Source organism: Trichoplax adhaerens, genomic scaffold, assembly GCF_000150275.1.
Source record: "Trichoplax adhaerens TRIADscaffold_6 genomic scaffold, whole genome shotgun sequence".
Classification (NCBI taxonomy): domain Eukaryota; kingdom Metazoa; phylum Placozoa; class Uniplacotomia; order Trichoplacea; family Trichoplacidae; genus Trichoplax; species Trichoplax adhaerens.
In genome coordinates, this window is record NW_002060948.1 from 5289093 (window position 1) to 5306162 (window position 17070).

Consider the following 17070-nt stretch of genomic DNA (forward strand, 5'->3'; position numbering starts at 1 on the left):
CAATATGCTGATGTAAACACAAATCATTTTACTTATGGTAATTTATTTTAAGTGGCTGCCTGAGAGAAGGAGAGAAAGCACTTGAAATAATACGTGTATTAACAATGTAGTTTTAACTCCGGATTTGAAATCTTTCGTCATCATTCCTCTTATTATTTCCAATCTTCCCTACTCATTTAATTTATAGTAGAAACAACATGCTGTACCTGACGCCGTCAATACTGTTTTAAGAAATTTCTAAGGATATAATAATCCCAAGTGTGTTCAAAGTGCTGTCAGTATTATCCTTAGAATAAATATGAGCTTAAAGAATGTTTAAGAGTGTAGAAATGAGAATTCTTTGCGGATATAACATTTTAGAGTGTGTAGTAAACTCTTCTTTCTTTATGTAATTAATAATTTGCGGATATCGTTTTTCGATATTGATCTGAATTAACAAAATGATATTTTAATTATAATTTTTGTATCCTAACCATAGATTTAGTTATAGGTAAAAGTCGATTATAATACTATAATACGCAATAATTCCAACCTGAGATACTGCCGTTAAGGTAAGATACGAATCTAAGATAGCTTCACCATCAAAAATTACTCATTATTGACTATTTGATTAATTGATTAATCCTTTTAGGAAGTAAAATATTTACATTTTTTTAGGGAGAAAGGGGGGAGTTTGGAGAGGGGAGAAGATCATTAATTGAATAAGGAATTTACTGTATCAAGTATAGCGTAAATTATTTTCCGTTTATAGATAAGTTATGAAATGGTCAGGATCGTATTTCTCTCCAGCGAAAAATGCGATTTCAGAGGAGAGAGACAAAAATGAAAGTACGAAAGAAGAAAAATAAAATTCAATCAGGGTATCAAGCTATCAGTATTATTCCATATTTGCCCTGTATATAAATGAGGTTTCAATTAATAGGTTAATTTCAATTTTAAATCTACCTTAAGGCAGATTAAGATTAAAGCATAACACCCACGAAATAATTTGTTGTCGCTTTCCAATCGATGTGAAAAGAATCAGACAATTTTTGCGCCATATGTGAAAGCAAAGTCCATTTCAATAGGCATAGATTGCAATTTGTATGGCAGGGGAATAATACGATATTATTCAAATCGATTCGATTTCTGCAATCAGTCAGAATAATATCGATTTGTCAAGTTAACTACCTATCTAGACCGTTTGTTCATAGTTCATGGCCTTTAGGCGAAGGAAAAGAATTTCAGTGACTCCCACGCAACTCCCACAGATGCAATAAATTATGCAATTTTAGCCATTTTGATGTTAGATTGCAATTAAGGTACAGCTCCATGATGAAGGTCAGTTTAACGACCAAGTAGAAGCATCAAAGAGATGGCTACAAATTGAGTCTATAGCTGCCACTTTTTGAAACAATTCCCTTCATCGTTTTACATTGTTAGTTTATGCATGAAATACAAGCTATAATGATATAATTCAATGTATAAGTTCAAATTATGCACGCCTATGATTGATTAATAGTATATCGGAAAGATGTTGAATAGTTGTTGTTATTGCTTATGTTGTGCAACTTGTGATTCCATTGATTTACCACTTGACAACTGTGAATCAGGAAATAGTTGATTCATTGAAATATATTTGATTTACATTTTGATGAATATCACTGATTTGTCTGGCCATAGTTATGGAAGAAAATAATAAAAGTAAAGTATGTAGAAATGGCCAATAAGCGTTGCAAAATATTGCCAATAATAATTCTTTCCTTACAAAAGGGGCAGATAGAAAAACAAAAGAAAATGTTAGTCTTTGATAACCGATTAGCTAAATTAATATGACATTTATGAGATAGCTTGGTCTACAGTAATTATCGAATTTCTTTGGTGGAAGAAGCAAAAACAATTTTTATAATTCTAAACTTATTACTGGTGATACTCTACATCTATTTGCTCCAGTATCCTCTTCACTGCTAAGCATCATCGATGTAATCTATTTTATAGTCTTATTTTATAAGTGCTAGTTAACAAACACAATTACCATCAAATTATGCAGATAACCTGAATAGTCATGATTCGCCTATTTTAGCTATGTGGACAAAAATTAGATGGTACTACAGTTGTACCTAATCATGGATGGAATTGAAGATATCTCTTTATTTTATTTTTTATTTCAACTTTTATTTTGATTTAACGATTGATTTTATCGTCTGTTGTTACTGGTTGGTATTCAATATAAAGGCTACTTTCAAATCCATTGATTGTACTCATATTGTGTAGAACAATATCATATCGCTTATAAATTTATATTTAAAGGTGGATGATGCCTACCAATTCAATTAACTTGGCCAATTTCTACATGTGAATGATTAAATCAATGATGGTGATGTCGATTGTTAACGATAAGTATTGTCTTGTTATTACAGACAAGATTCAAATTAGAATAGGTAAAAGACTTCGTTACATGAATAAAGAGTCTGGAGGGATGATGATAGTTGTTGTTTTTATAAACCTCCCCTTGATATTGTTATCATTGTCGGAGGATGAACTTGACCACATAGCATTAGATCTACACCCACTTGGATACTATAACCTTATTAATATCAGCCGCAGGCAATCTATTGGGACACATTAACAACGTCTCTCGTCAAGGTAGGAAAGTGAAAGAGAAAGAAAGAAAGAAAGACACGTATAAAGTGTGCGAGAGAAGAGTCAAGTACTTATAAACCCTGCCAACAATTTATGCGGCATTATTTCTATTCATACATACATTTGATAATATTGAAATGAAAATGTTAATGATGTACCAATTTGTTAATAATAACGATCCCAATATTACAAATTACTTACCATCATCAGCACCACCTCAACCAACGATGACATCATCGGCAATATCAGCAAATGCAACTACATCCAATTATCCAGCCCATCGCTGTACCAAACGTCGTCGTAGTTCCTATACTATCGAATTTAAAGTCCATGTAGTGGAAGCTTTTCGCCATTCCAATCAGCAAAATGTATCTAAAATTGCAACAGAATTTGGCATCGATCGTAAACGTGTACGTGAATGGAATTACACCTATGATAAATTGAAAAAAATGAGTGGTGATCTGCAAAAACGACGGCGAAAAGTTGAATTTTCAAGACAAGTTCGCTCTCGAGAAATTGAAGAAGGTGTGCTCAATTATTATTATCAGCAACGATCTGCTGGTCAAAGAGTCAAGAATAAAGACTTACAACAAATTGCATTATATATTGCACATAAAACGGGTATACCCGATTTTAAAGCTTCCAATATGTGGCTTTATCGTTGGAAAAAAAGGCATCATTTGCTGAATAAACCATCATCTGCAACAGCAGCTTTAGTTCGTGGTTATCAATCAACAGATCGTGTCCAAACTGCAGTACAGCAGCAACAGCAACAACAAGATCAACCACATCAACACCTTAAACATCAAGACCGGTTCTTCTATCAGGACAACGACGATGATGTAGATGATTATTACTATGATGATGAAGATGATGAAGACGATGAAAATGATGAAGATGATGAAGACGATGAAGATGATGAAGATGATAATGATGAAAATGATAATGATAACGAAAATGATGATAATGAGGAAGATGACGAGGATGATTATTAAAATTTAAAATATATTCTAGCTAAAGTAAATAATGCTTACCTCGATCCAACCCTATTGTTTACTATAGCAAGGATGGCAATCTAACTCTTTCATCATCTCACAATCTACTCTTACTCTATATCAAATTGTTCGCAGTACAGTAATACTACCAGTAATATTTCTACATTATTGAATAATGACTCAAAGCGGAACATGGTAGAATGAAAATGTCAAATTAAATTCCTTAAAGTCATTATAATATATTGTTTACTTAATTTTCCTTCTTTATCATCAGTTTCAATTTTAATATTCGTATAACTGACTCCATTTCGATATCACCATTTTCATATTAATCTTAAATATTACTTACTTAATCACCAAGCCTTATACCATGTTATTCCTATGATTGGTATTCTCAAAAACACTCATTTATAACTCTATTAATCCTACGTTCGGATCAGCTATTCGGAATTTTATTTAGCTGTCATACGTAGTAGCAGCTTCGTAGAAACAGAAATCCAACTGAGGAGCTACGATTACATCTAGAACTGATTATTTTATAATGATTACTAATGTCAAAAATGGTGGAAAAAAATTGCCTTTCGGTAAATAGCTATGTTTTTAAATTAGCGCTTAGATATAAACGTAACTGTATTTATAAGAAAGGATTTTGCTATGCAAACAACTGTCAATGCCCATTCCATTTGAGCATTTAAGATCAAGTTACACAATAAATCGATTCTGAATTTCAAGCCTAAAACGACGTTGTTTTGCAATATTTATTAACTAAAGATCGATAAATTATCCTTACTTCATGTAATTTGGTAATATACGCCTATATTTTGCATTGCATTAAAATTGTTAGTATCGCAACTTAAATCATACATGCATACCTAAATAGCAAGATTACCTCAGTAATAGCTAATAGTAATTTCTTATTATTAACTAGTCAAATAGTTCTGATAGTTAATTGATCCTGAAGCATAACGTTACGCATTGATATCAAGCATAAAATACAGTGAAAACTGTAAAATTGTGATTATATCATTTTAGCATTTAATTTTGTTATAGTAATATGTTCACGCATGAATAAGCCAAGTATTGTATATCAATTAAAGCGTAAAATATCTATCTTATTAGCCCATACCAATATCGCTCCCAATTTCAATTGTAATTTCTTAAGTTACGCAAACTTAAAATTAAATACTCCTAGAAAATGCATCAAAACGTATGAAAATTTACAAGTGATCATTACATCTCTATTATACGTAAACGTCCTAGAGGTGCCAAGTATCTTCAGGTTATTTGCTTAAGTCATGATAGCTGGATATAGAACCTCTTTGATGATGATCTTAAGGTATGATTAATTCAGTGCGAGAAAAAGTTACTTTTTTGGACGAACGAAGATAATTGATGAATTCGATAGGAAGAGTTAATGTCACCAGAATGAGAAAGAACTCATACAAAATTTTGACTGTATTCAATTCGGCTACTCGATAACGCTATATAAGCGTATTTTTTTTTTAAATTAGCTTATACTCTATCAAATTTTGAAATCAATTACTATGCAATGGCTAAAATACTCGCATTATTCAATTTTTTTATCAGATCAAACTAGTTATTGCAAGACTTCAGATTTTCATGCTTCATAATATATACGCAATTTCTTATTAATGCAGAAGATAAATTTGCTATAATATAATTAGAAACAAGTCCGAGTGATACAGGTCAAGTAATGTCATTTTTTAATATATTAAGTGGTGCGAAACTACCGAATATATTAAATTACAGCCTAAGCTTAAAATAATTAATGAAATATAATCTTTAAATTATTATTTATAATCATTTAATTTTAAATTAAGCATAAAATTTTGTTAGCATTTCAGCTGGTATACCTAAAGATCTCACTTAACAATTTTCTCAGGTGCTATTACATTCATGGCATTTAGTCAATACATACATAAGGTAAATACGTTTATATTAAATATTCTTAATATTCTTTTGCCAGTAGCATAATTCTTTAAAAACGTTGCTACTGTTAAGATTACTTAACGTTGCACTAGATAGTTAAAGAACCTTAAATACCTTATCCATAATTTTAAAATAATATCCTTTTTAATTCTTGTTGGTAATTTAATCTTGTGACATATAAATTATATTAATTTAAAATAAAACACAGTAATATAATTTTAGATGAAGTAATAATGAATAATAATGATAAATATATGCGTATTTGAGCATATAAATTTTTGAATTTCATTATTATCGTTGGTACTGTGATTAATAAAGTTGGTGTTAATTAATATCATTCGATCAAAAAGATGCAACCTTTTATTAAAGATTAATAAGGAATACTCGTGCGTCAATCTATTGCGAAAGTGAGGTAAATGAGAGGTTACCTAGCGATGTAAAAATATTGACAGCATTAAAATCGCTGGGGTTTAGATAGAAATAAGTATACTTTTATTAAACCGTTTTCTCGTCTATACCTATCAGTAATATTACAAGCTGGGCGTACGCTGGTTAATTTAATTGTAATGTAAATGAATGCCTTCTTTTGCATTTGGATGCTATAACGGAGAATGTGAAGGTCAAGAGAAGGTGTGCAGCAATTCATAGCTACTGAATTAAAATTACATTACGATATCTACTGTATATATCTATAAAATCTAACGTATCATTTAAGAACATTTCGCAGCATAATCTATGATTCTAGACATAACCTTCATAAAATCTTGAAGACTGCAGTGGAAGTTTAAGTGTTTTAATCTAGTGAATGGACTATATCTAATTGACAACATACCAAGTAGAGCGTCCAACATAAACTAATACCCATATTCAATAATATGCGAAAAATAGGACCTAAAGGTTCAACCTATGCTAGCAGACATGATTACTTTAAAATATATTGAAGGTATAAAGTACTTATAATGTAAATTTAAGATATTTGTACGATTTTTAAAATTTTAATATCTCATGTTTAGCTGTTGCTGTAGCTTATTTTGCAGAATTAACTTTAAAAAATTGAGAAAAGTACTACATATCTGAGCAGATATTGAAGTTATACCTCGTGCATAATTGATGCCATAATAGTATTTTGCAACTAGAATACATCAGGAATCTTATTCAAAATTGAGTATTCGTATAAGGGAAGAAATTGCTATCCTGTAATAACCAAAATGCTTCATAGTAAATATAATACAAGTGTATCTATCCAAATGAGTAACATTTCATTGATTCTATGTAAGATTTTGCTTTATATTAATGACATTGCCGATTGCCTGTGCATCAAATGCTAGCTTCAAAAATGTCAACTACTACAACATTTATCCTAGCAACTATTGATAACATCCTGTATAGATAAATATATACCATTATCATGTAGCTAGAAGACATTATTACAGCACTAACAACTCAATAGTCGTAAGAGAAAGGAAATTTTATTTCATAAGATAATGCTCATTGAATATGTGTAAGACAGATATAATATATTAATACTGTTAATATTGCCCTTTCATTTGCACATATTTATAAGAAAAACTTGAATAAAATGGTTCTGTTGCTTTTGAAGCTATGTTCATGGTCTTGATTTTAGACCATCTATCCTTGTAAATAATTTCCAACCATTTTATCACCTTGACCTAAAAAGAAGCTTTCTATACTATTAAATTCTCATCTACGTGTTTTTCTATTACAGATTTCTTCAAATGACCTATTTTTACGGCAAGATTACCAGCTTATTTATGACTAGTGAGTAGTGAAATTCCCTTTATCATTATACTACAAGAAGGAGATTTTTAATCAGCAACATATGATTCGTATACCTAGAAAAAAGAAAAGAAAAATAGGATAGAAAGACGATTTGATATAAAATTATCATCTGTAGAATTTACATTCTCAAAGGTTACACAGTTCAACCAATCTACTTTTATTTTCATGGCTATTGATAGTGTATCTATACTTTTTAGTCACGTTATTGCTTTGTTCTTTCTAAAATAGATTTATCAATTTAAAAAATTTCCAAATTAACAATCTACAAATGATATCAATCCATCTGCTTAAGATGATGCAAATTAAAATTTACATCTTTCCCTAAAGTCTGTTGATATAATTTTAGTCCATTCGTTTAGAATGTCTGCTGTGATTACTGTTGTTAGGGTACTTCCTGATATTATAGCTGAAGTTATCAGAAGATTAATCTAAGGCAATATTGGAAGCAATCAAGACTTAGTTAATTGTTGATAGTATTAATGTTCGGCTAGAGTAAGCAAACAATTTTACATTTTATCTTTTTTACTTTATTCGTTAGTAATGGACAGCAACAGCAGTAACCATTCCACTTTACTCTGATTGGATGGAATCAAATAAAGGGAATCAATTTATACTTTCGATTATTATTGTCTCCCATTGCAAAGAATCCATTAGTGGCGTGATTTCTACCTATTGATAAAAATAATAGGCATATCATTAAAACAACCCCTTTTTACATTGTTGGTGCTATAAATTCCATGTTCAAAATTTTAAATATTGATTACGAATTGTTTAATTAGTCTTGTTTTTCCATAAAGCTTTAATATAATGCAATGCATTGATCTACCTATTATAAAATGAGTGAATTGCAATTGTTACTGCGTGATCACTTCAATATTTTATATATTCACCCAACTGTAACTTATTAGGTAGGTAAACTTGATTAATTATTAATGGACTTTAATTTCTACATTTTGATCTAGGGTAGTAGACTTTCTGGAGACATAACAGGTAAGATAACATACTATGTTAATATTCTATCGTACGCGATAGGTTATACAATAATTAGCTATAGCTATATTAAATTTCTAATTCTAATAGTATGATACTCATGCAAATTTTTTCCCTTCTTCAATTTCTGCATAACCATAGATTTGTTATTCAGCATGTTTGACATTCCGAATGAGCTGTCTATCGTTATGATAAAAGAAACGGGAAGAAAATTATCATCTAGGAAATGAAAAATTGTTTACCGTTAGCAATTTTAGCACCTTGTCAATAAGAGATTCTAATGTAAAGGTAAATGTTGTCATAAGAATATTTTATTCATGATTTTTTTGGAATTCGAAGAGTCTAGAAATTTTAATATTAGCTATATTTACTTAAATATTAATCAAGCCATAGCTTAGATAATTCGTAACATCGAAGAAACTATTACTCTTCTGTCAAGATCGAGTATCGAGAAGTTTTCTCTCATGCAGTAGATAAATGCCGTGATGAATTCATGAACATACCTAACTGCACTGATGTTGGCCATGGAAAAGTTAATAAGCTAATATAACCTTCAATCATATTGTACTACAGAAAAATTTTTAAAATATATACATTAAGATATGCTACATTAACTAAGGTTTTGCCAATATTTCTTGCATAGAAAGAAAAATTCTTTCATTCAAAACATGATTACCATTAATGTTGGATTTAGATTAACGTGTAATAAATGCATATTAGATAATAACTAACAAAAAGCATTACATTCATTTTGAACTGTTATAAATAGAAAATACTTCCATTTCATGGCCTTTAATTGAATAAAAAAACAATTAATACTTGTGATTTACTGTAGAAATTAGACTTCGTAGAAGGCAACAATTAAAGCCTTATCTTATTAAATTGTTAAGTAATTTTTATAGGACCGCCGAATTTTAAATATCGGTCACCAAAATTTTATTACCTTGAAATAGACTATATCTCAATACTGTTGCAATATCGCCATTTCTAATAAAAAAAACTGTATAGATCATCTCAAATGCCATATTTGTAATTCATGCATTATTTGAAAGAAATAAAATCCTATCGATGATATAAAGCATACGACTTCAGCAAATCCAATATATTTTAGACCTACCATTTCTATTCTAGCAAGTCTAACGGACAAAACATTCGTTTTAGAAACTATGTTCAATTAACCCTTTTTACCACATTATTAGAATATAACAAAGGAAAGTATTGTTATTCAATCGGAATAGTGTCTTTGATAGAAAATAATTCATACCTAGAAACTAATGGTTGTATTTAGTATGCAAGTTTGATGGTCTCTATTTAGTCAGCTATTTCCATCGTGTAGATTTCAATTATAAATCTTTACAAACAAAGACTATTTAGCGGCTGGTATCTTAGATCGCTGACTATACGTCCAATAGTTTACTTTAATGCCGGTTTAGTTAGCATGAATGGTATGAAATTGAAATGGTTTATTTTGAACCGATCAATATATCAATAAATTGAGTTGAATGTTCGATAAGTGTAACTGCACTTTGACATCTTAAGATGGATGAGTCATTACATGTCATCGACATTTCAATAATTCTAAATAATGTCTGTTCTTATAAATTTAATCTATTTCCGCTCACTAGCAAACTGCAATTAGACTTTCTTACTAGAAATACAGTATATTTCTATGTGATAAAATCAATACCATTTGATTTCTTGTACTTGCAGAACGAGTTATATTCATATTTACAAGAATAACAATATTACAGTTATTTAGCTGAGTTGCACGTATTTTTCTATCATGTATTTTATCCAGGAATTTCTAGTCAAAATTTGTTTTGTCAGCTAATAGTAAGATAAAATGGAAGAATACTATATTTTCAAATTAGCGCTAAAGATATTAAATGTTAGAAGGCATCAAACGGGAAATTGAAAGATTATATATTGCTACTTAACGCAGGAATGCAGACATTATATAAAGTCTAGTAAATATTCAGTCTGTCATTATTGACTTAATAATCATGGAAATATCAATAGTACTAATCAGTTATAATAACCGATTTCCAGTAAATGTTGTTGTGATTTCAATCTATTGATCAGTAGAGATTTTTTGAAACGTTGACTAGCTAAGGACAATACATGTATAGGAGAAAGTATCTGAGGCTATCAATTGTTTTACGAGCTATTTTTAACAGTTACCTAGCTTTGGTTTATGAGATAATTTTCTGTTGATATGTCAGAAATAATAGTTCAAAATGTGGTATTAGAACGGTTAATACGACAACATGATCCTCTTATCTAGATGCATGCCTGATAGAGTAGTTATAATGCAATATTCATCATCGATACAACTTAAATATTACATGTATTGATATTACATAGTCTGCTATATCGCGCAGAGTTGATTGTTTCCTGAGAATATTGAACTATTGCTCAATTTTAATACAGAGCTTTTGTCTTGCACTGAAGAAATATATAATTTTAGATAACAGGTGTATCATGAATTATATTTTTATTTTATCCCAGACTTATATCAATACTACTTGCCATCTAAAGCTTTTAATTGATGATACTTTCATAATGAATAGTCTTTAAGTTCTTATATACCTTACTGGATCGCGGATGATACTATCTGTTACGTAAATTTATGCGGGTAGATTGCTTATGCTATATCAAAAATACATTTATGTTAATTCTTATACATATATGAATATGAAACTAATACTTCTGTATATCCAAAAGAGTACGTGATTAATTTTATCATTTAAGAGAAAAAATCTCTCCATAAGGTAAAGTACAATCCGGTTCTATTCAACTACTTTATGCTTTTATTAATCTATTATAAAAACCTGCTTGGAAATAGCACTAATATCCTTAGCTAAAATATTTTAGCATTGGAACTATTTCATTCGCAAATATATCGAAAGTAATGAAGTAGAGCTGTATTGTTCAGCAAAAAAATAACTTTTACAGAATAGCAAAGCAATACATTTTTTGTAAACTTGCAGAGTCATGATTTAAAAAATTATCGCTTGAACAGAGATTTTCAGACATAAACTTTTCATTGACGTTTAAAGCTGCAATAATTTTTCGTAGCATACTTTCTACCAGTAGCCTCCAAATTATCTACTTAAAATTTAAAATCTTTGAATGATTATTTTGATATCTTTGATATCTTGCATATAATCAAGCAGAAAGAACTGCAAAGACTAATAATCGAATTAAACATCTAACTAGAAAATTGATTTACGTGCTTATGACGATACTTTGCCACTGCAATTCATCTAATTCACAGTAACTTCCTTACACAGAAAGCTTTTTATACATACAAGAAACCAAGAAATCTTCATAAAAGATCATGTCGTAATCCTAATTACATCCGAGAGCGCAAAAAGCTATTGATAGCTGTCTTTCAACATATCATAGGCAATGAACATTAATGCAATGAATTGTTCTGGCTATAAACAGAATATAAAATCATTTCTACAAAGAAGTCATAATTTCTTTCTTTTTATTATATTTTTATCGCATAGCGATGAGGTCTAAAATGTAATTAATTTCATTGAAATCCGCATAATTTGTAACATAATATGAAGATAATATAATTTTGATAGCTTTGATAATCAGAGTATCGTATCATGTTATGTATTTGTATACATGTATAAACTTTGTATGAATGCTTCTTAGCTGAAATTTTTCACAATGCAATCACTTATTATTTCAATTATTATTTTGGAAAAATGTCTATCCGTAAACTATTAAACAAAATTTTGTCTTGGTAATATTTATGCCGAGTTACCATGGCACCTATAAAGTAGTCACATACTATTGTCTTACTCTATTTACTGTAAGTGATTGAATTCACGTACCTAGTAAGCTTATAGATTGTCTATATCTTCCGATGTTATTAATGAGCAATTCAGGCACAGATATCAATTTTGTCTCAATTAGCTTAATTGTATTCCTTTCCGTATGAGTGATCACGCAAATTAGGGTACCCTCACGTATTGAAATATGATTGCGCTATAGCATTTATCTTAGTTACGCTTTTGTTGTAATACCATGGATCTAATATCACAATGGTAAGTTAGTTCATTATAATCTATTTCATTATTTAAACCTGTAAAAAGTTTGCAAAATAATATTGGGCAACAGTAATGATATTCTTATGATATACACGTACAGTAAAATGTTTTTACATTTAGTTATATGGTACTTGTATAACCCATTTCTGATTTACTGTAGCAATTCCATTAATAGTAATAATTTGCCGGCCTGTAAGGCTATATCATGTTTACAATATGATTATATAATATTCTTTAAAGCTAAAGTTATACTCTATGATATATCTATACACATGCATATACGTATATATGTAGTTATTTATATTTGAATAGTGACAGTAGACTGAATCTACTATTGCAACAATTATAAAACGTTATAATATCGATTCTATTGTTGTAGACACTCCTTTAGTTCCTTGGCGCTTCAAAGTCTATGCATTTGCTATACTTTGAATAGTTCTCTCATGTACAAAAATCCCAATAGTAATTCTAGAATGCCTATTCTTTATTGAATAATACATAATTCTCACGTTGAACCATTAAACGATCTCGCATAACTATCCTGGACTCATGATAAAAGTAACGTTGGCATTCTCGATAGAGGTATCCTTTACCCAGAAAAAACCTTCTGACCAATGTCAGTATCACAACCTACGATGCTTTTAATATGTATATTTCACCCGCGAATATTAAAGTAAAAGATTAAAAGATAGGGCTACGTACAAAAATTCGAATTTATCCGGGATACAAAATAATATTTGCTGAATCAATTACTAAGAATTATTTCTTATTTATTAGTTCGCTGCTACTACTAAAGGAATTGAAAATTATGATTGCCATAACAGAAGTAATGTAGTTCCTCATCAGTCATAGCAGAGAAACTGATGTAAATCTATATCAGTGAATACAATAAACCGGTTTCACTTTCCTTCTTTTTAAATATTTTATTGGACAAGTAAGCACAATAACTATTGTCAAAGGTGACAGTAAACAGTCCAACCTATGCTCTATAGGATACCACACATATAGATGATTCTTTTGATCCTAATGATTGGGCAAATACATTTCGCTACGGTTGTGATTTAGCCCTGAATCGTAGAGAATATATATATTACTTCGCCATAGTATTTATACTTTGCATTATACAATTACGGATACACTTTCTATTTCAGGATAATAATACTGATTGCATAAATGATTGAATTATGATTTTTAATAATTAAACACTCTTGGAAATCAAATCATGAATTGCATACTGGTATTGCTATTAAGACTAAATCATAAATTGAAGGCAAAAACAGATTTATCTTTATTAATAATGTAACTGTTTAATTCACCTTAAAGTTACAATAGTTAGTTTTATTAGAAGTAATTGGGGGGGGGGGGGAATTGAATTTTCTAGTTGTGTAAACTTTTCGTTAATTGAAAGCGCTCAGTAAACGAAATGATAGCTATCAATGGAACACTCGATATAATGGTGTAAATTGATAGTCTTCATTACCGCGTATTGAATATGCAATAAAAACTTTTCTATTTAATTTCTTGATAGTTAAAGAGCTGTAACTATGCAAAAATAGTTGACTAACTTTATAATAAACAGGTTCATAAAATAAAATGTCTTTCATAATCTGCAGTATATCGACTAGGCAAGACCTTTATACGTACGCATCAACTGTCAAGGAAACCGAAGCATTCTATTTCGACTAATCCTGAATTATCTTAAGTTTTTGTTAATGTTGTATATCATACAACATTTACAAATATTACTATCCTAAAGAACTTTTTAGCCTATTTTTCAGTTGAAAACCAGATCTTATCATTGAAATATAAAAATTTCTTTGCGACCAGAGATAATTGTAATATAATACGCTATTTTTTTGATATAACACTAGCTATTATCGGTTACATGTAGTTATTAGTTTTATTGCATATTCATTTGTGTATCGTTAAAACAGCAATCTATGAGATATCAGAATGATTCAATATATTATTGCACAAGCAATTCCAAAACAGCCGAAATGTTCTAGAGAATAATCATTGGCTACATTGATAAGTTTTTTCTCTCTGCTAAACAATGAAAATATTACTTTACATTTAGCCATCTCTGTGGATATGGAAAAGATTTTAAAATTGGTTGTTAGATTTGTCAATAAACAGTCAAGTAGCAAAGACTCATAGCCGAGTTTTGTTTTATTGTTTAGGATGTGCTAGGAAACTTAATTTTACTTTTAGAATATAATATCTTCATAGTTAAGAAAAAGATCAAAAATTGGATGCTATTAATAGAAAATATCTTTGTAATGAATCAACGAAATATAACATGAGATGAAATTTCGACAGCTACTCATAAGTTACTTCCTATGATAGTCATTCAGGCTATCAAACAATCGTAAAAGTAAATAAGCCATCGTTAATGTGTTTTCATACGGAGGAGAATATTTCAATTCTTTTACATATATTAATAGTAAAAATAATATTACTTGGCTTTGTTATCGTAAAGAATGAGCCGTGATTTTAAATACCAACAGTGTGCCAATTAGGAATTTCTTGAATGAAAATTCGTTTCGTATTGTCCATACAAGTAAATTATAATAATTTTAATTCCAGATTTAGTTTCAATGAAAAAACAAATCGAAGAAGCTATCAACTATATTCTTTTAGATAAGATAAATATAACCCGTTATTTTACTTCATTGATTTTATTCAGGTAACTATTGAACTATCCCTTAAGTCTACTAAGAATCCATGATTCAAATTTGTATAACTGCTGCAGGTAAAATATCAATTAAAGTTTATCGGATAAGATCATTATGATGGCAAAGTTGGATTATTCGACATCATGTTTATTAAATGCATTCGAAGATTGGCCAATTTCATGAAATCAACACTGGTGCAACCGTTTTTAATAGTTTTAATTGGTTACTGTTACTCATTGAATTCAAAACTTTACAATCCGATTTAGTATGGATGATTAACAAAATTTAGCTCATACTGTACATAACGTAAGTAATGATGCGAATTGATAGTGGTCATAAAGATTCTCAACCGCATCTTGTTAGGATTTAACGATCATATAGAAGCTGTAATGCGGCATCAATTACAATTTTGCAGTCACCGGAAAGAGGCTCTTAAAATTATCATCGTAGATAAGTAGCAATATGATTTAAATAATAATTGATATTCAAATTAAATTATAATACTATTATTCCATTCAAAGGTACCGCCTGTCTGCTACGAAGTAAAAAAATATTCAAAAAACTGTTATAATTATTTCAATTCTACCAGACAGACTCCATTATTGTAGATTATTCAATTGTTAGTTTATAATTATTGTAAAATAAATTGCTTTAAAATTATAATACCGATGATATTTGTAAACACACAGTAAGTCTAGGTTTTTTAGGATTGAATAGATGGCCAGACTCCTTGTAAACAAGGATCAAACGAAGAATATTAATTTAAAAAGCTAGATTTTATTGCCGTAAACCGACAATGAACTTACCAGTCAATTTTGTAATGGGCTATTCTGCAATATGTTAGGAAGTATTAGAGAGTTTTATAAAGTAAAATATATTGTATTTTAACAAGCAACATATTTCGTGTAAGATGACCAAATTATGCATGATTGTGGCATTATGCATATCTAAGTGCTGTATTTACGAAATTATAAAATTTTTCGACGAAGCTACTGATGTTCGATTTTTGGTGTCGATAATAGAAATGCTGTAATAAAAATATCGAAAGTACACACTAATTGTAATTGAAAGACATCTATAGTTCCGTTTGTTTTGCTATATCTTTATTAAATTATTATAATTAAATAGTAAGATAATTTTATAAATCTGATACACAGTATGAATCCAATAAATTACTTTCACTCAGGATATTCTAATTTAAATTCATATCTTAGATCATTATATTTTAAAAATTTCCAAGTAAGCTTAAGAGAATATTTCTTACTAACTAAATCAATATGGAATGGTTAGTCTAATTTTATATGGCCGAGGGAACTTTGCATCTTCGGATTTCTATTAACTTACCTAAATTAATGATAAGCTACATAGAATAAAATATCTTATTCTGTACAGCTTTGGGCGTAGATTTATAATTGGAACAATAATAACAATTTAGCCAAATTCTTTATTATAGTTGCGTGTACAGTATGAGTACACCATTGAGATATCTGCATGCTACTATAGTGAGTCATAGTGAGCACTGAGTTATATATATGCGTGCAGAATTTAATCTCTACTTCTCTTCAGCTAAATATGTTTGCAATTACTCCTGATGAAATGTGTCCGAAATATTATTATTTACTGATAATACGCGTAGAATGCTAATCAGAACCTCCGCAAAATCTGCTTAGCAATGTTGTCTATAATCATAATCGATGAACCAGAATTTCCAATTTTCAGCAATCAATTTCATATGAAAATACTACCTTCTGACATTCTCATCTCAATTTATTAAGTGAAAGAATCTACTGGGTAACAATATCTGCTAAATAGAGAAAGCGATATTTGCAAGCTGACTGTACGACGTATGTTTACATAAATTAAAATTAATGTAAATTAACACTAATGAGATAATGTCATTATAGGTACTAGAAAATCTTGATCTTACTTAATCGATATTTATAATATGGATTACTTTCTATTGAACAATAA